Genomic DNA, 24,299 nt, shown 5'->3' with positions numbered 1-24,299 from the left:
AAAGAGAGCAGCGCATTCGCCTTCGCTCCTACCTCTCTCTTTGCCTCACTGACTCCTTCTTTCGCTCGAAATCCATCCCTTTCCCTCTGAGAAGCCCGTCCGCGGCGCGAATTCAAAACAAACAGAAGCACGCGCGTGGCGCGCCAAGCCGTCAGTGTGACGTCACGCAGTCCCTCTATGCGCATTCCGGCACCCAGTGCGAACTAACGTTTATAATAATAGGGAGAGAATTCCCCGAAAGGAAACGAAAAAGTCAGCGTTCGTTAGAATCGAGTGCACTTCGGCTCCTTTTTCTCTCCAACAGATCTGGCACTCAACTCACCAACGAGCCACCCAGCCAATGGTGACCGAGCCAACGCGGAGCAGCAGACGACGAAAAACGCCGCGCAACTGCGAAGTGCAGACGGAAAAGAATTGGCGCCGGCGCGCATTTCGTAACGCTCGACTTGGCTTCTTTTTCTTCTTCCAAATTTGTTTCTCTTTACAGGCGACCATTCCTGTGTATGCCTGCTCGTTTTTATTGTTCAGGTTTCCTGTCTGGTGTCTGCCCCCCCCCCCCCCCTTTTCTTTTCTTCACCGGCAGGAGCTATAGCTGCCGGCGAGATGGGCGTGTGATCGTCGTTAACGCGTGCGTCACGCAGAAATGATTAAACGCCGCACTTCAATTATGTACACACACACACGATGAAGACAGGGGCCTGCGACATCGCCTCCCTTTCAGCACTGCCGCATGTCATTTTTTCTTTTTCTTTTTTTTATTCGTATCTCCGTTTTTTTCTTGGTGACTCGCCGCTTTCCTGCGTAGAGCCGTTGTCCACGGGTCCGGGAAAAGCTCGTGCCCTGCATGCACCCCACCCTTTCTCAGCCGCCCTCCCCTCTTCTCCTGCAAACAACTTCCGGAGACAATTTACGACGAAAACAGCGACATGCCCGCGTCGCCATTTTCGCCGTATACGCGTTCACTCGTTTCCACGTGCGCACATACGCGGGCACACGAATGCATAGGGCGTCGTGACAAGGGTCCGCGCATGCGCGTTTCGACATCTACAAAAATCAAACGCTGGCCACCAAATACAAAAACAATAAGTGCGAAATGATCCCTCGGTCAATCCTGATAAATTCGGAGATCATACAATGCGGAAACTAAAAGCGTACGTCTTGGTCATATATTAGATGAATAGCCTTTCGTTGTGCGACTAAAATAAGACAAAAAAAAAAGACAAAAAGGAAGACTTGTTTCGCTTTTCTGGCCCTGTACACGGTGGACGCGCTCCATCGCTCCTGCTAAACGAGGAAGGGCGCCTATGACACGAACGAGAGCCATACCGTAACGACCGGATGCGCACGCAGTCCGGGCGCACATCCACACATTTATACGCACTGGGACGAAATATATTCCGGTAGCAGCTGTTACAACCCCTCCGGTGCTCTTCTTAGAGCACCTACGCTCGAACCTCACGATTTATGGGTTTGATAGACCACGAACGACGTCCATTAACGCATGCGCGGACGTGCATGCGCCTGTGGAATTCAGTAGCAGACGACACGGTGGACGATTGGAAATAAAAAGCAGACGACCCCGCCGGCACCTTCCTTTTTAATGCGAAAGCTATGTTCACAGATTTCTGTGGCAGTTGTGAGTAATTGAGAAGTGTTAGAGGCTTATAAGTTGTGTCCACCGATAGAGGGTGACGTATGTTATGTCCGAAATAATTAGACCAACAGGTTAATTAGAAAAACTGGTTCACAGGAAAGAAAAGGCGCAGTTTCTGTCACACTTGTTCTGCGGACACCCGACCCAAAATGAAAAAACTCTCTTCTATTACCCGACACACCGTAAGGGAAGGAAGGTGTAAGTGAAAGCGGAAAGAGAGAAAGGGGTGCCGTAGTGGAGACGTCAAGGACGTGACGTCACGCAACCGGAAGTAGAACCGAAAGAGGGCATAGGAAGGAATTGGCGAGCAATTTGAAAGTACAAAAGACTGAAATAGGTAAACAAGAAGTGAATTAACCAACTTGAAGAAACCAACAGCAGCATTCGTGCTTTCGCATTACTCCAATGCAGATTCTGCAGTGATCGATCTTTAATTTTATTTTTTCTTTGTCGTCTGCTCTTCCCTCTTCGCAGACGAACACGAAATCCGCACTTGCAGTATCAGAAGTCGCGACGCGATCGGCAGAACCGCCCGCGTATAGACCGTAGTATTTTTAGAAACGCTCATCGAAGCTGCGCGATAGCGCGTAGATTACGGAACGTCTATACAATCCGGCGGGTTGTTGGAGTTTTTTGCGCGACGATATGGCGCAGCGTGCGACGGCAAAAATATTTAGTCAGTATGCAAAAAGAAGCGAAAAACTGGGACCATAAAATGAAATCACTGGATCATGGTGCGAGCGAAAAAAAAAACATCAATATAAAAACGCGGGTTAATTTTATAGCGTTTGTTTGATATGCATATCCCCAAAAGGGGATCTGGGCCCAGGCACTTTTACACGTAGCTCCAGCTTATTACATCGGGGGGGGGTATACTAGCTGCAATGCAATAAAAATAAATAAATAAACAAGAAGGCACAATTCCACAGGATGGTTATACCACAGGGTTAATATAAGGCGCTCAAACACTGAGCAGGGAGAGCCGCTGGTTCGATCTCGGCCACGCTGAATCCGCGTTTAAATGGAGACGAAACGCAAGGAACCCGTGTACTGCTCATGTCGGCGCGCGTCTAAATGCCAGGTGGTCGAAATTGTCTGGATGTCTTCACTATACGTCATCTATTCATATTAATTTCGGACGTATGGTCCCTATAAACCAAACCACCAATAAACGTATACGACGCCGAGAACACCGCCAGGAGATACGAATGGAAGCTTTATTCAACAAAAAGTTCCGCATTTCAAAGCGCTCCTTGAAAGCACCGCTTTGAAAAAAAAAACAAAAAAAAAAAAGAAAAAAAAAACGCAACAGCTATATAACCCCAACGACGAAACTTTGGGAAGAAAATGAAAATGAAGAATAAAGAACCCCAGGTGGTCGAAATTTCCAGAGTCCTCCACTACGGCGTCTTTCATAGCCTGAGTCGCTTTGGGACGTTAAACCCCACAAACCAAACCAAATTTCCATTGGAATGCCCGGTATTGTAACTCGAAACAATGTGAGGTCTCCATGACGCTCATGCGTTGTAGAATTCCTTGCCTCAATCTATTTATGTCGCTGTGGATTCACGCCGTATAATCTTCGTGCGTCATGTAATGACGTGGAAACAATTGAACAATACATCCTCTCCTGCCGCAGGTATGCTACTCAGAGAAGAAATTATTTAGAAATACCACTTGCTCGCCTAGGATTGCCATTTGCAGTTTCTGTCCTCTCTTTTGGTGCAACCGTCAAAGGAGGAGGAGGAGGAGGAGGAGGAGGAGGAGGAGGAGGAAAAACTTTAAAAAAAAATGTAAACACTCCCAGGAGGACCTCTTAGTCCAGGAGCCCTCTGGCTGTTCCTTCTAGCTTAGCCCGCTCGACCAGCAGTAACTGATCTGCAGGTTGCGTGGCTAGAAGGGCAGCCTCCCAGGAGGAGGGGGTGGGGTGTTTGACGGGAGGAACGCGGATTGGATGTGGGCATTCCCATAAGTAATGGTAGAGGGTGGGTGGGGTGGCGTTGCATGTGGTGCAGTACGGTGGGAAGTCCGTGGGGTGAAATATGTGGGCAAATTGAGGAGATGGAAACGAATGTGTTTGGAGTTGTCGCCAGTACGTGCTGTCGATGTGAGAAAGCGTGGGATGTGGTGGCGGGAACGTGGCACGGCAGCGACGATAGTACTGAACAATTGTAGTGTAGTCAAGAGGTTCGATGGTGGTGTATAATGAAGGTTTGGGGAGGACATCCACCGGCGCCCGGAAGCTTAGTTCTCGGGCAAACGCACGAGCGCGCTCATTTCCGAGGATGTCCTCATGCCCAGGAACCCATGTGATGGTGATGGTATCGGGAGGGGTAGGTAGATTAGATAATATTTTAGCCGATGAGTGTGGGAGGGTTCCTCGCAGTAGATATCTGTATGCTGTTTGGGAGTCTGTGCATATTGTGGTGTGCTGCGTCTGCAACTGACTGATGTGTGCAATTGCGAGTGTAATGGCCAAGCATTCGGCCTCGGCGATGCTAGTGCAGTGGATGGAAGCGGCATTGAACGTTGAGCGGCGAATGTCCGTGAATACAGCAGTGCAGATTTGAGGAATGTCCGGATTATGTCTTGGCGTGTAGAGTACTGTTTGGAAAAATATGAGGCACGGGCTGCGCGACGACCTTTGTGGTGTTCGGGATCCATATTTTGTGGGAGGGGTTTGAGCTCGAGGAGGCTCCGCAGATGCGGAGGGATGGGTATATGAGTATGAGGTGAGGGATCAGGGGTATTGTAGCCCATTGAGCGCAAGAGATGAGTGCCTGTAGATGTTGTGCGGAGTCGACGTTGTTGGCTGGAGAGGTGCGCCTCTATGATCTCCTCAACATTGTTATGAATGCCTAATTGAAGGAGCCGAATCGTACTGGTATGACGAGGTAAATGGGGGGCAGCTTTAACGGCTGAGCGGTGTAAGACGTTAAGTTTATTGAGTTGGGTTTTGGTGATGTGATGGTAGGGGAGGTGGTAAGCTAGTCGACTAACGATAAGGGCATCTACGAGTCTTAAAGTGTATTTTTCCTTGAGGCCATGATTGCGGCCTGAAATGCGACGAATGAGATGTGTTATCTGGTTGATTTGGCGCTGCAGGAGGTGTATGGTGTAGGTGGCTCTAGTGTCCTGTTGAATGTGGAGACCCAGCAGTCGGAGCCGTGGTACTTTGGGAATCGGAGCGTTGTCAAGGAGTACGGTGATGGCTGGGGCACGTGGGGAAGGCTTGATGACTAGGAGCTCAGATTTCTGCGGTGCACACGCAAGACCTATAGCCTGTGTATATGTGTGGATGGCATCTGTAGCGAATTGCAAAGTTTGTTCAACTTGGCCAGGGCAACCCTTAGTAGTCCATAGTGCGATGTCGTCTGCGTATATTGCGTGCTGAAGGTCAGGTATAGTTTCGAGTATCCGGGCTAAGGGAGTTAGGGCGATCAAAGGGCATGCCCTAAAACCGGTGTGTGATTTTGTCCACAGCTATAATATAGCTACCGGATGAGTTGTTTATTAGCGCTGATCTGTCTGGATTATACTTACAAATTTAAAATGCATTTTCCTCAAAGATAAAAAAAAAAGAAACTTCGTTTATTAATTACTATTCCTATCACCTCAAAATTTTTCCAAAATTCTTTTAGCAACACTAATTTCTAATTAATAAATTATCTCTCATACAGTCTAAATCGAAGTCATGAATTATATTCTTACACCTGCAAAAAACTTTGGCAAATCCCCCACTGTCGGTATATGTCATGTGTACCAAGGGAGAAGAAGAAGAACAGAGAAGCTTTTTTTTTTCTTCTTCTTGCTCGGCAGGCTCTTTTTCTTTTACGCAGTAGAAGTGGCCGCAAGGTGACGTAAGACCCGCCAGCTGCTCGCACATTTCATCCAGTTGTATCAAAATCGGTGAGTAGCGTTCGGCGTTCTCGTTCCCGTGTGCGCTAATCAACGACAGACCCAAACATTTCACGACGAACGTGGCCACGAGCAGGCAGACCCCTTTGTCCAGTAACGCCGCTTCGACTGACAGCTGTTCGACTAGCGTAAGGGTTGCCTGCTTTCGAATCGAATCGTAGAGATACGCGTCCCCTTACTACCCATAACCAGAACGGAGCGAGGTATTGCAAAACAGTTGCGACATGCCGAAGAAATATAGCCTGACTTGTTAAAGCGCCGTTTTTTCCGCCAAGCAAACGGATCGTGGGAAGGGATTCGTGACGTGATGCAAGAGTGCTTCGATCGAATGCGTCTGCAGTCATGAATCCTAATCTAATGCCGGTGGCGCCGTCTGGCTATGAAGGCGGGAAATTCAGCTCAAAAACCCTCGGCGCGCTTTTTCGAACGACTTCGGAGATTCTGGTGTAACGGTAATTTTCGCCCAACGCTCCAAACATGTCGCCGACTCACGACTGGATGCACAGCTTAGGTGGAGCAGGTAACCTTCGCTACGTAAACTAAGCGGCGCTCTTGAAAATTCCCAGGAATGATGAAAAAGATAAGGGTTTGGTTTGATTTGATTTATGCGTTTTAACGTGACAAAACGACTAAGGCAACGAGTGACGCCTATAGTGGATTGCACCGGATAATTTCGACCATATGAGGCATTTTAATGTGTCCTGACATCGCGCTGTATACACGATTTTATAAAGGGGTGAAGGGTGCTGCCATATTGGAGAGCTGGGCTGCTCTCGTAGCACAGGAAGGTGTTGACGACTCTCCCCCTTAACAGCCCAGTCAAACCGGTTTCTCCAAGGGTCGTAAAAGGCGCCTAGCGCTTCGCTTCGCCGGGCGCGGGTTACCGGCAAACTCGAGCTCGGGTCGAACGTCATCAGGAGATTAAAGGATGATCAGAGAAGCACCCTCTTTATATCAGTGTTGACCGCAAACGTAACATAACAATTTACACGATGGCGTCTTCGAATATTCTATGCCAATTATATCCTCTCATAGGCTACTTAGGTATATCATCCCGCTATTGTCTCCGTCTACCTTCTAATTCGCTCTTATTTACATATTATAACAACGTGCTCTTGGAAACAGCGGTGCCTGGTGCCACAGAGCTCAACAAGCTTTACGCTATTTTGTTGTTGTTGCTAAGTCAACCATGAAAAATACTACCTGGCATGATACTCTCGTTGAAACAGCGATTTGTGTATTGTGCAACTTGTGTATTCGGGTCTCTGCCCTTCTTAAGCCGACACTCCTCCAACCATTCAGTGTGGTACAGCAGCAGAGGAAGTGCGGTGACGCCATCTAACGGCACGCCCGACAAGCGGGGACACGCAAGGAGGCGTGTCGAGTTCGGCGGTGCCGTCGCTCAGATTGACTGATCGGCTCTGATTAATTAATGTGGTTTGTACGGCGCTGCGCCGACGATTGCGAGGGAGAGGGAGTGGCGACGGCTTGACCTAAAGGTCAAGGCTGCTACTGCAGCGACCGAAGCATCGAAACGAAGTATGACATGGTCATTAAATAGCCCCGGCCAATAGCAAAAACAAACTGCAAGTGCGAAGATGTTGGTTATATGAGGTTTTATGGCACTTAAGCAACAGTGGCTATCATGCGCCAAACGCAAGGTTAGGTGATCTATGAGATGCCTAGGGTTATGATACTTATAATGATTTAAAACATTGACTTTCTTCAGAAATGCGCAAACAGAAAAATCGACGAGAGCTTGTTCTCATAAAAGCAATGCAGGGTGAAATGGAATGTGTTGCTTGTAAAATACAGTAAAATATTTTTTCCTGTGTTCTTCAAGTTCTGAGCATGAGATTAAAATATGATTAACTGTGAGCTCCTGTCCACACATTTCACACACAGGTTTGTCTTTTTTTGTTAGTAAGAAGTTATAGGTGATGTGTGTGTGTGTGACCTATGCGTAGGCGACATAAAATTATCTCGGTGAATCGTTTCTGATGATGACATGATTGCCATTTTCCTGAAATAGGCTTTACGGAACGAAGCTTGTTTTCTGCTACACTTTCCCAAGCAGCCTGCCATTTACCTCTTAATTTTTTGCGTACTTAACTTGATACAATCTCTGTGCGGCATGTATATTCGTTTTATTTGCCAATTTTTCACTCGTGCAGCACATATCTCCGCACGAAAATTCGAAGGCGCCGTAAAAGTGACACGCGCAAAAGCTTTTTTTTTTTTTTTTTCGTCAACGTCTTAGACAACTAAGGTTTAAAAGTGTCCGTCCCAAAAGCGCTGTTTTGCTTGCATAACGACTTGACAGGCATGATTTGTTAGAAGCACAGCTGCGATCTTCAAAGCAATGCCGATGCACGCATAAGAACAAGTGCGAAGGGCCGACAGAAATTGCATAATCAATAATTAATTAAGAAAGGAATTCTTTCCGCGCATTCCTGGCAGGTTCCTTACACGTAATTAAAAATTTCAAATATTTCGTTCCACTGGGCATGAAATTATCTCTGTAGGGGATGCGCATCCGCGAAGCTTTTTAGTATTTATTGTATTTGAAGCTTTGCTCTTTATAAGGAGGGGGGGGGGGGGCGTTATGTATCTCCCGTAAGTCCCCTCTCAATAGGAAGCCTCATCGGCCTACCAACCTCAGGTCTCCTTATTAAGGGCGGAAAAGGGGGAGGGGGAAAGAGGTCATATGACACACATGCACACCACCGTTTCACTGACTCACACGTCAATCGCACACCACGCAACTCGTGCAGAATTCCACTTTTGAAATGAATTGAATGTCCGTGACCAGTATTCTACCGTCTGTGTGCCTCCCTCTCCCTGTCCGGCAGAGTAGAGGAGAAGACAGATTAACATTTTTTTTTTTTTCAATCTTCGCATTTTCGACAAGACTAGTGCGACAAAATGCTCAAGTCACTGTCCTTGGTGCGGAGCAAGCCCCCACGATTTACCATAACACTTGCGAATACCAGGAAAACCGGACAGAAAGTTAGTACTGCCACGCCCGACACACGAGCAGCGGGAGCCGGCCCTGACCAAAGACAGCCCAAACCAGCAAGTCAGCTGCAGACATCGGAGCCCTGGACTAGGGGAAGCGATCACCTAGCTCCTGCTAACTATTAAGGCGAAAACCTTTATTGCCTCATCGTTGTCGTTAGCAAAAGTGTCACGCTTTTGCAGCGGCTCTGATAGGTCGAGACGGGTTGACGTCATGGAGGTCTCGACCAATCACAAAAGCACCATACAGTATGGGCGAATGCTTGTCTTATATGGCCGCATGACAACCAATGATCAATTACTTATTAATTACGAATTAAATTATTACTAATGAATGATTAGTAAATCAGTAATTAATAATTAGTGACCGTTGTACGTTTAATTAGCTACTAATTAATGCCACGCTTTTGCGGCGGCTCTGTTATCTTCCATAAAGGTTTTCCTCATCCTCCTCCTCCTCCTCCTCCTCCTCTCTCTCTCTCTCTCTCTCTCTCTCTCTCTCTCTCTCTCTCTCTCTCTCTCTCTCTCTGGCAGAGCGTTGTCACGATGCCGATGGACGAGCGGCTGGTGGCCTCCATGTCGGCCTTCTGGCTAGGCGTGGCCGTGGTCTCCCCGTGCTTCGTGCCCCGCAGTGAGAACCGGAGCGTGATCCGGTGCATGCTAGTGTGCACCGCGGCCTGCCTCTACCTGTCCTGGCTGTGCACCTACCTGGCGCAGATAAACCCCCTGCTCGGCCCCATGCTGCCCAAGCCCGCGCTGCTGCTCGTCGACGAGTATTGGACGCCCAGGGACAACCAGAGCGTCGCCGCCGCCGACCTGCCCTCCGCTGGACACCACTAGCCCATGCTGCCGTCTCGTTAGGGACTCTAGTCATGGCGTTCATCACAGTTCATCATCTTGTGTGCTTTCTTTCGTTTTTCTTTATTTATAGGGGAGGGGGGGGGGGGGGGGGATTCAAGCCGGAGACAAGAATGCTCAGGACTAAGTGGTATACTGCCTCGTCTGCCGCTACGCACTGCCCGTGTCCGCTTTCTCAACAAGCCTCTTTTCCGGGAGACTAGCCTTAGAACGTGGTAAATACAGTCTCTGGAGTGCGTTTGACGCCGCGTAAAGATGTTGTTCGTCTTGGGTGGGCTAAGCTACTGGCACAAATTACCCAGAAACTATAAATTTGTCCCGTGTCCCGCCTATCATGGGTGCTTACCAGCATGCGCTCAAGGAGTGAAGTGCGACAGCGAATGTTGAAGGCAAGGATTCACAGAAGACAACGCGCACGCGGTGACCGAAAGCGCTGCTCTAATAGAACCATGTATACTGCCTTCGCTTTTCGCCAACTCTTCTTCTTGACCGCTAGTACTGTATTCATTCGACCCGTACACGGCCAAGTACGCTGATTCGTCTCGAAAAATTGTCCCAACAGCAGTCATATCTCCTCACTGAAGACCAATTTCTTTTAAGGCGAAAACCTTCAATGGCTCATGCTGTCGTGGACAAAATTTATCCCGCTTTTGCGATGGCTCTGATCGGCCGAGGTGGGATGACGTCATAGAGGTCTCGACCAATCATAGAGCACCACCACAGTATGCGCGAATGCGTGCCTTATGCGACCATATGTCATAAATGATCGGTTATCAATTACTAATTAAGTAATTGATTACCCAATTAATCAATTTAATAATTAATCATCTACCCAATGGCCAATTAACTGATTAATTAGTGCCTTCAGTGCCAGTTGCGTAGCAGAATGTGGCACTCAGGCTTTCGCCTTTAACTCCTTTAAAGCAAAAGTCCCTCGTAATATTTTTTTTCTCAGCCGAGACTCTCAAGACCAGTGCCAATCACCGAAATCTCAGACCCGGGCGAATGGCTCTTCGCGAAAGCCTACGCGTGTTCGGAACATACCCTAGGAAGAACAATCCAATAACTCATCGAGTACTTGTTAAGATGCATATCTGATTTCCTTAAAAAAAAAATTAGAAAGCCCAACACCACGCCTCGTTATCCTTGCACCTCTGCTGCAGCCCTTGAAAGTCTGGAACCGCTGTCGAAATACATTTGAAAACATTTCAAAGCTTGCATCGCTAGATAACAGTTCCAGCCTGTCCCCGTGATACGCTGTTAAGGATGGCGACATCTAGTGGACGCGGGAGCTGCCGCTTTTTACCCTCAAGGCAAGAAGTCCCGACCAAAACAGGTGAACGGTCACGAAACGGCGACGGCGAGACGCCACTTGGAGTGGCCATCACAAAAGAAAGCCAGAAAGGAACGTAGGGTTGCTCCGCCGGTCCGTGACAGCGGTCAACTACGGGCCATCGGGAACAAAAAGATTCAAGAGGATCCCGGTGTCTCTCGCATGGGTCGATATACCTCAAGGCGGCCACGCGGTCATCTCCTTCGTCTGGCTGACGGCGCGCGGCGGCCCTTGCGACACAGACGTGAGTGCCCAGACCATGAGGCGCCGGCAGTCAACCCTTCTCCAATTCGTGTTGCCGACGGCGCGCAGTGGATCGTTCGAGGCAGGTGGGCCCCCGACCACGAGAAGCCGACAGACAACGATCAACGCAGGTGTGTCCCAGACTATGAGACGCCGGAAGACGGCGAGCTCCTCGTGTGCCACCGCCACATCGGCTTCCTCCTCACCCCCAAGTCTACAATCTTTCGAGGGGCCGTGTCTGCGAGAGTGAAATTGTGTCAATGTGAGTGACATTAAAGTGATAAGGACACTCCCTCGACGATGAGCACGCCCTTCATCTAGGGATCCTGGGGAACACGAACGCTATAAAACTGTTTATGGGTTCGGGCATCGTCAGTTCTTTTCTACTCCTCTTAACAATGTAAATAAACAAGCTTTCGTCCTCCTACTCCCAACTCTTTCGCTCAGCGGCACCTCTTCCGGGGGTGGAGCGGGCGCCGTTGCGGCCGAGGATCCGTTCAGCGGCACCCAACTCCCACCTCCAACGACGCGCGTCGGAACCTCCGAGCTGCGCCCTTCCATTTGAATGGCCTGACAGGCCGACCTGTTAAACACTTTTTGTGTGTGTGTGTGTCAGCTTCCGCAGTGACGTTTAGTTAGCAGAATGTTCCGTGGTATAGTTTTCGACCTACACTCTCAAGCTCCAGTGCAGTTATCTGCCCGTGGTGTTATTAGGCAAGCATGAGCGCAAGAATTAGTTTCGAGGGCTGCTTACCATCGCTCAAAATATTTAGACAACCGCCTACGGCGTGTGAAGGCGAAAGCTCGCCCTCGAAGCGACGCCCGAATCGAAAACGCAAGCTGAACTAGGTCACGTGCTGCAGTGAGAGGCGCATTAAGTTGGTTCGACTAACCGGAGCGTGCTGACTGGGCGACGAAATGGTACGATACCCACGCGAAGGTTGCAAGCAGAGCGGTTGCGTCTGAGTTTTGACACGAAGGAGAACAAATCCGGCGCCATATGGAGGTCATTTAGCGATGCCTTAACGACCAAATGGCATGACAGAAGCGATATGCGAGAAAAGCTTTGGAATACGACAGTCTGCTTAGCCTCGTCAACGTGTGCTCTGAACGATAGACTGCGCGGGCCCTGCTGTGCGTGTGTTTCTGTACTGAACTGCGTTTCTGCAGTCGCCTGATGTACGCAGCGCTGCAGTGACTGCATCTTCTATTGTGGAAGTATCTCTCTGGTCAACTGGACAGAGATGGAGAGGCGCGGTTTCTGCAGCGCTGGCACACTCGTTTCTTCGTCGTTCGGGACGGCAGGTTTGTTATGCCAGCTTTGCCATACGAACCCCCCTTCTATTGTTTTCCCTTCTCTGGGGAATCATGTTTTTTCATTATGTATATGTGCCATAGAGTGTTTTGTATACTGCTTTGGTCTGTGATTAATGTGCGTTTTTATATGTAGGTACCCAATAAATTCTCTTTACGTGCCTACCTCTTAGGTACACGCTCTGAACGATGGGAAACCGAGGCATGGTGTTCGCGTCATCTGCTACGCCGTCGCCTTGCCAGAAAGAACGATACCCTCTCTGAAGTCGAATATCCACTCACTGGCCATATTGTTACAAACCCTGGGCAGATCTTGTGATTAGCACGAGATTTCTACATCGAACTTTATGCTGCTCAGCGCTGCATCCCCACATCGTTCCAGCTGCAGGCAGCAACTGACGCAGTTAACCTGGACGACACATGGCTGTCGTCTGAAGAGCTACAAACAGCCCTAAAACAGATGAAGTCAAACAGAAGCCCGGGTATGGACGGACTCCCGCCAGCCTTTTACATAAAGTTTTGGTCGTCGCTAAAAACCGCTTTCACCAACTTAGCAAACGATGCCCCAGAGCGAGGGGAACTAACTCCAAGTATGAACGCTCCTGTGCAAGGGTACCTCCAGGAGCAGCAACCTTAAAGGCCCACTGTCCACCCTCCGGTCGAAAATATTTTCTTCCCCGGTGACTGTGAGACTTCGCCCCTGGAACGCAAGGCCGCAAAATGTTTTTGAAAAGAGTAACTAATAACGCAGTTACAGCCACCGCAATCACCCGATTCTATCCTGCCTCTCTCCTTCCGTTCCCTCGCAAAGGTTTTTCACTCTCCTGCCCGAGGTCGTCTAGCCTCCGCAATACAAATTCCCCTTCCTCCTTCGCGTTTGGCGGGAGGTGGGGCGTGGCTCTCCGCGAGCGCGAAAAAAAAACGGTCGAGGGAGCGCGCGCCGCTGGATTCAGTCTGGCCGTGGCGAGGGAAAAGCGCGCTGCGAGCGGTAGACACCCATCCTTCTCCCGTCAGTCAGCGAGACGGACCAATGGACGTCGTTCCCGATACGTACGTCGTTATCGGGGCCCGTCGGGCCAGCGCAGGGAGCGGTGAAGCTGGCTTCTCAAAGGAGAGCATGAGGGAGCTTTGAATTGTATTTTCGATGCTTTGCGGCGCGCGTGTCACTGTAGAATTTTGCACAGACTATCTCCGGTACCTGATCGAAACACTGGGCTCTTTTTCTTAAAAGGGCCTTCCCTGGACAGTGGCCCTTTAAAGCTTGGAGGCCAATCACCCTTCTAAATACGGACTACAAGGCAATTGCCAAGTGTCTCTCTTCGCGCCTGACGCCTGCTCTATCGTCAATAGTAGGCCCGCACCAGGCTTGCTGTGTCCCAGGCCGCTCGGTAGAACTTCATGGCATGGCTTTGAGATACCTTTTGACATGCATGGATGGAATCGCGCAGCGTCAATGGCTTTCTTTGCTCCCTGGACCAAGAGAAGGCATTCGACCGCCTGAGTCACGAGTACCTGTTTAGGACACTTGAGCTCGCGCGCATTCCCGTACTACATAAATATGTGCAAGACCCTTTATGCGGCACCACAAGCAGCAGTCATTGTACAGGGACGCATCTCAATGACTTTCCTCGTGGAAAGAGGTGTCCGAAACGGTTGCCCCATCTCCCCGTTGCTCTATGTAACAGCGATTGAACCGTGCCTTTCCCTTCCTATAAATCAATCAATCAACCCCTCCTGCAAAAAGATTGTTACAGATGGCGGCATCAGCAAAACACCGCTATCGGGAACAAAAGGTTCAAGTGTCTCCCGGTGTCTCCAGCATGGATCGGTACCCTCAAGGCTGCCACGCAGGCATCTCTTCCGAGAAGTCGAGCGGAGTGAGAGATGGTGTCGTCTCTGGCTACGCTTCTTCAATTCGTCTTGCCGTCGGCGCGCGGCGGCCCGTTCGACGCAGGTGTGCCCCAGACCATGAGACGTCGGCAGCCACCGATCGACGTAGGTGTGTCCCAGACGATCAGACGCCGCAGATACCGAGCTCCTCGTGTGCTGCCATCTACACCGCCAGAACAGCTTCCTCCTCACCCTCAAGTCTAAACTTTTGAGGGGGCGTGTCTGCGAGAGCGGAAGTTTGTTAATGTGAGTGACATTAAAATGATAAGGACACCCCTCAACGACGAGCCCATCCCTTCACCTAGGAAACCAGGGGAACACGAACCCTTTAAAAAACTGTGTGTGATCGGGCATCGTCAGTTCTCCTCCGTACTAGTTCTCTACTTCTTCCTAAACATGCAAATAAATCAAATTTTCGTCCTTCTACACCGAACTCCTTCGCTCAGCGGCACTTCTTCCTGGGGTGGAGCGCGCGTCGATGAGGCCGAGGATCCGTCCAGCGGCACCCGACCCCCCCTCTAAGAGTCTGCTTCTGTATGCTGTGTGGTACGTGTGGCGATCGAAGAAGCGCCAAATTAAAGGCGCCGCACGGACACCTAGACGGTCATGAGTGTATGTGACGTCATGATGACGTCACTTCCAGTTGTTAGGCATGACCAGATGTGACGTCACATCCAGTCCTGGCAGATGACGTCGCCAGCTGATGACGTCGCAATTTCGCGGCATCCTTCGGAATCTCGCGAAGAAATGTGACACTTCTCGCGGACGCCCGGACAGACACTCTGGAGTCTATAAGGATTCCGCATTAATATGCCTGCACAACCTTGCACTCGTAAGTGCTCGTAAACCAAGTCGATTTCTTCCTTCTTCTACCGCTAGAGGCATGCACACATGACAGATACAGGGCCAGAGTTTTTGCGTTCGGAAGGAGACCGAGCTCTGGGGATGCGTAACAGGCCTTGCGGGCAGTCAAACTTGCGACAAAAGTTGCGCGTTATATTTCATTTGTTGCGTCTGTTCGCCCGTTCCCGAGGCCAGTTGCGCTTGCGTACGTCTAGCATAAAAGTGCTGACGAAAAATGCACCGCAACGCGCACGTGTGCTTACGCAAGAATGTGTGTGTCAAGTGGGGGAGGCCTGTTTCGCCGACTGCGCCAGGCTTTCGCTGCGAGAAGCGTCTGTTCCGACACCGCACCACAGGACGCTCCAACACCGTCGCAAACGTGCACGGCTGGGGAGCATTGAGCAAGCCAGTCCGCTCGACAACTCGGACACTTGAGCAACGACCGTGTTTCTCACCCGCCTCCACCCTGGTCTTCCCGCACGTATTTCCCTAAATCCCACGCCGACGACATCTGGAAGGGAGGCCGTGGCAGTGCATGACATGCCGCAGTGCTTCACTGCCCTCACCCCACTTCTTCCAACTTTCTTCTTTTTCTTTATTTCTTTCTTTCTTTTAATTTTTTACTTTTTTTTTTACGAGCGAAGCTACCTCTCTTGGATACACCGTTTCCAATTCGCATAAGGCCTGGGCGTTGTGAAACTAAAATCTGCCTTGAAAATTGGTTGCATCACGTATGATAGAAGGGAACCGAGATAGGATTTAATATACCACACAGCGAATAAAGTTGAATACAATGTAGTGCTACAGATCACTGAGTGAAGGAGAGAGAAACCGATCAAGAGTAAGTAGAAAAAAACCCCATTTTCGGAGCGCAATAATGTCGCGGAACGTACTATAGTTTCCACGCAAGAAGCGCTACAAATGTATAACATTTCTCAATGCGAAAGGGAACAAAGGTTAAGCATGTAATAAATGGTTACTCGCAATTATGCGAGACAAACACACTTTTTTGTGTGTTTTCTAACTAGGATTATTCTTGGTGCATACTATCTAAAAGTAGACCGTATTATATCAGTATGATATCAGTCGACTTCTTCGCTTTGATTAATATTTCTTTTCATATTTCACCTTCTGATCGAATGAAGAGAACAGATGATGATTCTTCTTCTTGCCTATGTACAGTGGGGGATTGGCCAGAGTTCAGTGCATGAGTAAGAATTCAATACATGATTCTAACTATAACTGTTTGACATATAACATTAATTAGGAATTAGTGTTGCTGAAATAATTTGAAAAACATTTTAGGTGATAGGAATAGTAGCCAATAAAAGAATATTCTAAAGCAGGTATTCGGCTCTGATATGTTCAGCGCCTAATGCTCTGAAGAGAACGACAACCATGTTCAACGCGCGTGACGGTCAGGAAAGAAAACGACAACGAAGCTCTCTCTCCGACGCTCGGGCGTGCGCTTACAGAAATGCAACGACTGATCGCAGAACGTTCCATTGACTGTTGACGGCGTAGCGCCCTGTTCAAGGACTCCTATTACAATATTAAAAAGATAGAAATAAAAATTGTTAGTATAATCGAGAGAGAGAAGTGCTAAGAAACAAACCTCCCGGTCGCATTATTATAACTATGGACTAACTCACGCACGGGTTGCCCTAAGCGATCAAGGGGATTTTCCCAATAATTTTCTCTCTGAGGAGCATACCTCCAGCATGAGAGGAAATAATGCTCTAATGGTTTCCACGTCATCGCATGATGCACAAAGATTCGATGGCGTGAATCCAGAGCGACATAAATAAAGATCAAGGCAAGGAATTTCAGAACACATGGGCGTCATGGAGGCCTCACAATGTCTCGAGTTACAAATACCGGACATTCCAACGGAAATTTAAACGCTCAAAATTCGCAGTCGCAACAAGTGGATCATGGATCAAGGAGTGCTGTATTTGGAATCGTTCAAAACGGGATATATTTAGCAAAATAGGTAAGACGTTGGCAACAGGCCCATTGAGAGCTGAATTTGCTAAATAACCCGCCATCATATTACGAGACCTGTGACCCCTTTCCCAAACATTTCACCCTAAAGAGCCGAGCACCAGGCCGGGGGAAAGCTTGTACCCATTGAAAAGTCGGTGGGTACCCGGCGGCACCAGGGATCGAACCTGGTGCCTCCCGAACACGAGGCGGAACCCACTGAAAATTCTCTTCCTGTAAATGCAAAAGAAGCTAGGGAATAAGTATTTGCTGCAAAATACGCGCCTTCGGGATTTAAAGCGCTAGTCAGAGAGTATGCTTAACTGAGCAGTATTAGAGAGAACTTTTAGAAGGAGCGAACCAGTTGCGAGCAATTCAGCCGTAATTACTGATGTGTAACCTGGAATCCGTGCAGAAAAACTCCAATCCAGCCCTACTGAAGAACCAAAAGTTCTAAGGGGCAATCACCTCATAAAATGTCATCTAATCGCATAGACTCTCATACGGTGCACATCATCATCATAAAATATCGTACATAATTTATGATAATGTACAAGAAACTATGAAACCTTACGAAATTATATGCGACTTGTATGTGATTTCTTATTGAGAAGTGAGTGAGATTGTGTGAGAAAATGTGAGGTTATTGCCTCATACAATTTTTTTCAGTAGGGAGTGCCTGGGAATACCTACTGCTGCGTTTTCACCGCGTTGAGAGGCATCTGTGAAAATATTTGCACGTCATGGATACTGTAATAAGTAATATTCTCAGTGGCCGCACTTTGCATCAGATAGTACCGACTGGTAAAATAAGTAAGCAGAGGTAGCTTGAACATTACTCACACGCTGTAAGGATGTAAGCGAAATTATTCATTATTATTTTGGACAGCAAGGACTGAGTAAGTACAAATTGTGGTTGCTTATACTGCGGCCAATGATTGGTTTTGCACGAGAAAAATATTTCGAAGCACCGGACAATCACGATCACATGGTGGACTTCCGCGTGCTCACGTGCACATCAGCTGTTTTGAGAGCTTTGTTTACGGAGGATAACTGAAATTCCCGACAAGGAGATGCCTGCAAATCTATATAATGGATTCATGAGTGTTGTAGAGTGGATCCCCAGTCTCCAGTCATTTAGATCGATTTTTAAGTTATTTCTCCTCCTAAAACTGAACAGAAATGACTATTAATGTTTTGGCTGTCCTCTCACGTCTTTATGTAAAAAAAAAAAAAAAAATTACAGATTACACTTAGTTTCACCTAAGAGCTTAATGGCGAAAACTTTTCCTCCCCCTTCTCTTCTTCCTCTTCTGTCTATCTCTTCTCTTCTCTCTCTTGCACGTTTGTGTACTCGTTATAATTTCATTACTTCCCTACTGAAAAACCAAAAGCTCTACGTGCCAATAACCTCATAAAATCTCATCTAATCGCATACACTATCATACGGTTGACATCATTATCATAAAATATCATAAAATATCGTACATAATTTATGATAATGTTCAAGAATCTATGAGACCTTATGCAATTATATGCAACTTGTATGTGATTTCTTATGTGAATTCAGTGAGATTGTGTGAGAAAATGTGAGGTTCTTGCCTCATACAATTTTTTCAGTAGGGTTTCTGTGGCTTCGTCGTCAGAATCAATTGCGACGTTCCTACCAGGGAAATTATGTTGGCGTCACAACCGATTGCGACGTCTCGCTGACACATCTCGCAGACACATTTCACGGACGCAACTCCCTGACACATATATCGCAGACGCGAGATGTTCACCATGAGCCTAGACAGGCTTTCGCCCTAAATCATAAGCTATAACCCCAGACGCTGAAGGATGCATGCTAATTATGCACGCTGGCTATTATATAAACTCATCGGCACATATTTTACGCACGGAAAAATATTAATGCGCAAATCTTAAACGGCTACTCCGGAGGTTTTTTGACATTCGAATATTCTAGTAAAAGTTTTACTGTAGGTTCTCCTCCCCGTCCTGACGCATTCTACAAACTTTGGGCGCCGAACAGTAATCCGTTCGCGCGCAAAACGACTTTAAAATATGCCGTTTTCATGGCTTAAAGGGCAACTCCGGTGGTTTTTTCATCATTTTGTGTTTTTAATTGAATTACATTCCTCGGCACGTCCTGACTCCAACACAAAAAACCGTTTTCCAAAATTCCAATTAGAAGTATTTTTAAAAAAGAAAAACAGCAAATCGAAACCGAAACTGATTTCACGGCCAGAAACGACGTCACATTTGACGAAATGGTGACGTCACACTCAGTATTAGAAAAACACTCGTACGTGCGTTGGATGGTGAAAATAAAGTATGGAAATCATGACGCACTGCATAAAATGTCTGAGGTCGTTGAATATAAACCTCACAATTTCATAATCACGCGGGAAGTAGACATTAACGCCGGTATACTGTTTGTGACGTCAGAAACTCAGTGTTGCCCGCAGAAATAGTCTCAACTTAAGCCATGAAAACGGCATATTTTAAAGCCGTATTGCGCGTGAACGGATTATCGTACGGCACTCACATTTTGTAGAATGCGTCAGGACGGAGAGTAGAACCTGTGGTAAAAGTTTCACTACAATATTCGAATGTCAAAAAACCCCCGGAGTTGCCCTTTAAGTCGAGAGTATTTCTGCGGGCCACATTGAGTTTCTGACGTCACAAACAGTATACTGGCGTTACTGTCCACTTCCCGCGTGATCATGAAATTGTGGGGCTTATATTGATCGACCTCAGTCATTTTATGCAATGTGTCATGATTTTCATACATTATTTTCACCATCCAACGCACGCACGAGTGTTTTTCTAATACTGAGTGTGACGTCACCATTTCGTCGACTGGGATGTCGTTTCTCGGTGTGAAAGCAGTTTCGGTTTCAATTTGCTGTTTTTCATTTCTAAAAATACTTCCAATTGGAATTTGCAAAACAGTTTTTTGCGTTGGAGTCAGGACATGCCGATGAATGCAATTCAACCAAAAACACAAAATGACGAAAAAGCCACCGGAGTTGCCCTTTAAGGTAGCAGCAAGACGATAAATACAGATGTCGATGAAATAATAAAAAGCATCTCGTACATAATGACGTCACAAACAATCCAGATATTTTACAGTATATGAATATTCGCAGTTATTGAAAACACAACTTGCATCGTATTGTTGGTGTAGCAGACAGCCCATCCAAACATACACGTTTTTCGCACATTGCACTTTTTAATGAGAAATCATTACTTCTGTAATGAGTGTCATCACCAGAGCGCGTCGGCAGAGTCTGTGGACAGAGCCTAACATTATAGCGTGCTCACACGAACTATCAATAATAAACTGCATCAGTAATTAATATACCAGTACCAATAGTATTATATTTGGTATCCAACCTAATTCCAGTATGGCCAATTCAGTGGTGACCTCCAAATAGGGATGGCCCACCCCTATAATCTGGCCCTCTGGACAACCCAAAATCTGACCTGGTTAAAATTTGACCAGTATTGATGCAGAAGTTAATTATCTAATTTGAATACGGTCAATTCACCAGTGACATGCAAATTCTGGCCACCCAGCCCCAAAATTTGGCCCTCCTAGAATCCAGAATTTGACTCCGTCCGAACTAATTTGACCAAAATTGTCGTCTAACCTAATTTGAAAATGGCCAACTCAACGGCAACTTTCAAATTTGGGTGGGCCACCCCCAAAATTTGACTTCGTCTGAATTTGACATTAGAAACGCCAATGAAGCAGCGGTGCTGAACAACAAAACGCAGAACTCATGACGCCACCAGGCACGGAAACCGAAATGCTTTCGCATTTCTGCACGTAAGCAGACTTATAGTGAAGCCCTGTATTCTTAAACCATATTTTTCCTGAGATTCCGAAATCCAAACACACGCGAACGTTTCCTCTCTTGGGGGCTAAAATTGAAGGTACTATATGGAGATAGTTTGGTTTGGTTTGTGGGGTTCAACGTCCCAAAGCGACTCAGGCTGTGAGAGACGCCGTAGTGGAGGACTCCGGAAATTTCGACCACCTGGGGTTCTTTAACGTGCACTGACAACGCACAGCACACGGGCGCCTTGCTTTTCGCCTCCACCGAAAGGGGACACACAGAGTTTTATGCACTGTTATCTACTAATAATTTAATAGTCACTCATATATATCCCATGTAAACGAAATTATTATTCAAATTTCAGTAAACCATAGAACAACGAAGGTCCTATATTGTGATTAAAAAAGCGTTTTTAATATTACTTCTCTTGTGTGTCCACTACGCCTATTACGTAACACACCTAGTAAAAGGTGTTTGGCTTTCACCGAATGAATACCCAAGAATACATATAAAGTCATTAAACACGACATTCAATGTAGCCGATTTAAATAGAATTCTTATAATTATCTTTGGGTTCAGTTGCATGACGTTAGCTGACTCTACTTAATTTCTTGGTTTTCATATATTTTCTCTCTCACTCTCTCACACGCAAGCACGCACGCACGCAAACACACACACACACGCAAGCACACACACACACACACACACACACACACACACACACACACACACACACACACACACACACACACACACACACACACACACACACACACACACACACACACACACACACACACACACACACACACACACACACACACACACACACACACACACACACACACACACGTGCGCCCAGGAATTACCAAGCTCCTCTGCAGAATTTCTCCAAAATGATAAGAAAAGTAGCATCACCTGTGCTGCACTATTCATGCAAGCCTTCAAAAGATGTCACCACAGGTGATTGCTCTCAACTTACCTCGACACGAGGCAGCTGGCTTCCGCAAGACATATACAGCCTTCGAGCACCTATATATTCCCACGGTATTCGCGTTACTCCCGTTCTTATTGCGTTCGATATTGCTGTGTGCAAAAAATCAATTCTTCACTTCGCTCAAACTTGTTTTGCTGGCGTTTCAGGAATTTCAATGCGACCGCATTTTCGAAGCGCTGCATTACTTCTACGCGCGCCGCTCAACCGAAGCGAATCCGCCTCCCCAGAGAGAACTCGGGCGCTAGAATATCTCGCTCTCTTTATGGCACGCATCAAAAAGAATCCCCCCCGCATCAAAAGGAATCATCCGCATGGACACAGCAACAGCGACCTTGACGGGATATGAGATGTTGGAGAAGCGAAACTGGTGGGAGAAATCAAAACAGGCCGTTTTGTTTTCCCTGTGTATTTGGGAGGGCGCCCAGGAGAAACGGAAAAGCATAAGCGGGCGGACGAATTCGCTATGAGAGAGAGCGGAACGACGCAGTTCGGCTTCACCATCAACAACAAGTAGCTTCCACGGGCGATATAAAGACTCTTTGGGAGTAGCGCGCCCTCGCGTGTTCGCTGTTGAAAGCGCAGCCATAAATCTTACTTTAGGAAGCGACCGCCACCGACGGCCTCCTCTTATTTTCGCTTTCTTTCTTTCAGCTTTCGCGTCGAGAGATGAAAAGACGGCCGCCATATGTGTACGCTGAGAGGCTTAAAAGAGCGTGACGAAGCGTAAAATGCTAGAGGTATGCGGGTTATTATTTTTCCTCCTTTATATACCGCCGTCTGTTTCTGCTCAGACGTCTGCTACTTGCTGTTTTGTCGTCTTCTACTTTACCGTCTGCTCTCGACCCATCATCGTCGGCAAAGTCAACGCTGCAATGTGAGCTCAGTAAACACGGTAGTCATTATTATTATTATTATTATTTTTTTTTTTTTTTTTTACTGATGCTAAAGGCAGCTGAAAAAGGAACCGAGAAATAGGAGCTGGAGGTAAAAACACAACCAGCTCACCGCCCAGGGGATGAAAACACAAGGTTGAAAACACCGCGCCAAAAAGTGATCAATGGTACCTAGTGGTTTATTTAGGGCGGTGATACCTGAAAGAGGCGACTTAAAGATGTCCCTACTAGCTGCCATTATCCTCTGAAAAGTCTTTTCGTTAATTTTGTTTGTTCATTAATTCGCCTCTCGAAATGTGTCGTGGATTATTGTTACCGCATCTGTTTCACTGATCTTGTAGACCGGCGGTCGTGCTCTTAGCAACAAGCTCAATGTTTTCAATGTGAACAAAGTTTGCATTACTGACCACGGGAGTCGCAATGAGCGTTAAACCCTCGAATGTCGGCCCATCCGTACTGCCGACATCGTCAGCCAGAGCCACTGCCATTGACTGACCCATGCTTTGCTTCAGCCATCGCCTTCATCCCTCTCAATAAATGTGTCTTCCTTTCCATCGCCACTGTGGGTGGAAGTTTCGTAACTCGAAACATAAAGGATGAGCTCTACGCAGCGTTGTCTGTACGGCACCTTTGGGACGTTACGAATGAATTCAGTGTTTAATCTAATCTAATCTATAAAATAATTTTTGGTAATATAGCCCCCGGTACTCGCAGGATTAATTACGAATGAGTTCCGGTGGCCATATCAAAGATGACCAGAAGAGAAGGTCGATTTTCGAAATTTACAACAGGAAGGTTTAATCAGAAGAACGGACATATGCAGCGTGGTTAGTTATCGCCAGACCTGTAAAGAAGTGCTCAGACCACAATCAGAGTGAGCGAAGAAAGGCGAATTTAATACGAGCAGCACTCCCGTACAGGGACTATAATTATGACATCGCAGTCTGCCTTCGGAAAAGTCGTATCTTTTGACAAGAATGTTACGCTTATGTGTTCTTCGCGTTGTCTCCTGACCACCATTTCATTACGAGATAAGTTCGCTAAACTGCGCATGTATATACAAACAAGCAGTACTATATATTTTGAGGCAATGTCAAAATTGGAGTTACGTAGTCCATACACTGTCGGCAAAAGCGCTACATTTCGTGGGTTATTCTGACTGTGCCACAACACTTACCGTAACCTACATATTAATTCATAGGACACCACTACAAGAACCGCGGACCTTTAAAAACATATGGATATACGTACCAACCTCATCCGAAAAACAAGGATTTATTTCCCCCAGTACAGGGATAGTGCACGTCATAAAGGCAATTATGGAGCATATTGTATTCATGCAGTGGACAGGGCACTCGACTTCCGTGCCCGAGGATGCGGGTTCGAGTCCCGGCCGCGGCGGCCGCTTTTCGGTGGAGGCGAAAAGCATGGCGTCCATGTGCTGTGCAATGTCAGTGCACATTAAAGGACCCCAGGTGGTCGAAATTTCCGAAACCCTCCACTACAGCGT

At 47.3% G+C, this 24,299-nt stretch overlaps 1 protein-coding gene and 1 pseudogene across 5 annotated transcripts in view; one reads left to right on the top strand and one right to left on the bottom strand.

Annotated features, from left to right (window-relative positions):
- dop (microtubule-associated serine/threonine (MAST) protein kinase dop) overlaps positions 1 to 24,299 on the bottom strand; it is a 364,897-nt gene that overhangs the window by 66,420 nt on the left and 274,178 nt on the right. The window lies entirely within an intron of this gene.
- LOC146181362 (V-type proton ATPase subunit e 2 pseudogene) lies at positions 9,137 to 9,447 on the top strand (annotated as a pseudogene).

The sequence above is a fragment of the Amblyomma maculatum genome, chromosome 8 (assembly GCF_055883805.1).
Source record: "Amblyomma maculatum isolate TAMU_Amacu chromosome 8, ASM5588380v1, whole genome shotgun sequence".
In the NCBI taxonomy this organism is placed as follows: Eukaryota; Metazoa; Arthropoda; class Arachnida; order Ixodida; family Ixodidae; genus Amblyomma; species Amblyomma maculatum.
The sequence above is the reverse complement of the archived record's forward strand: the minus strand, read 5'-3'. Positions and strand labels throughout refer to the sequence as shown.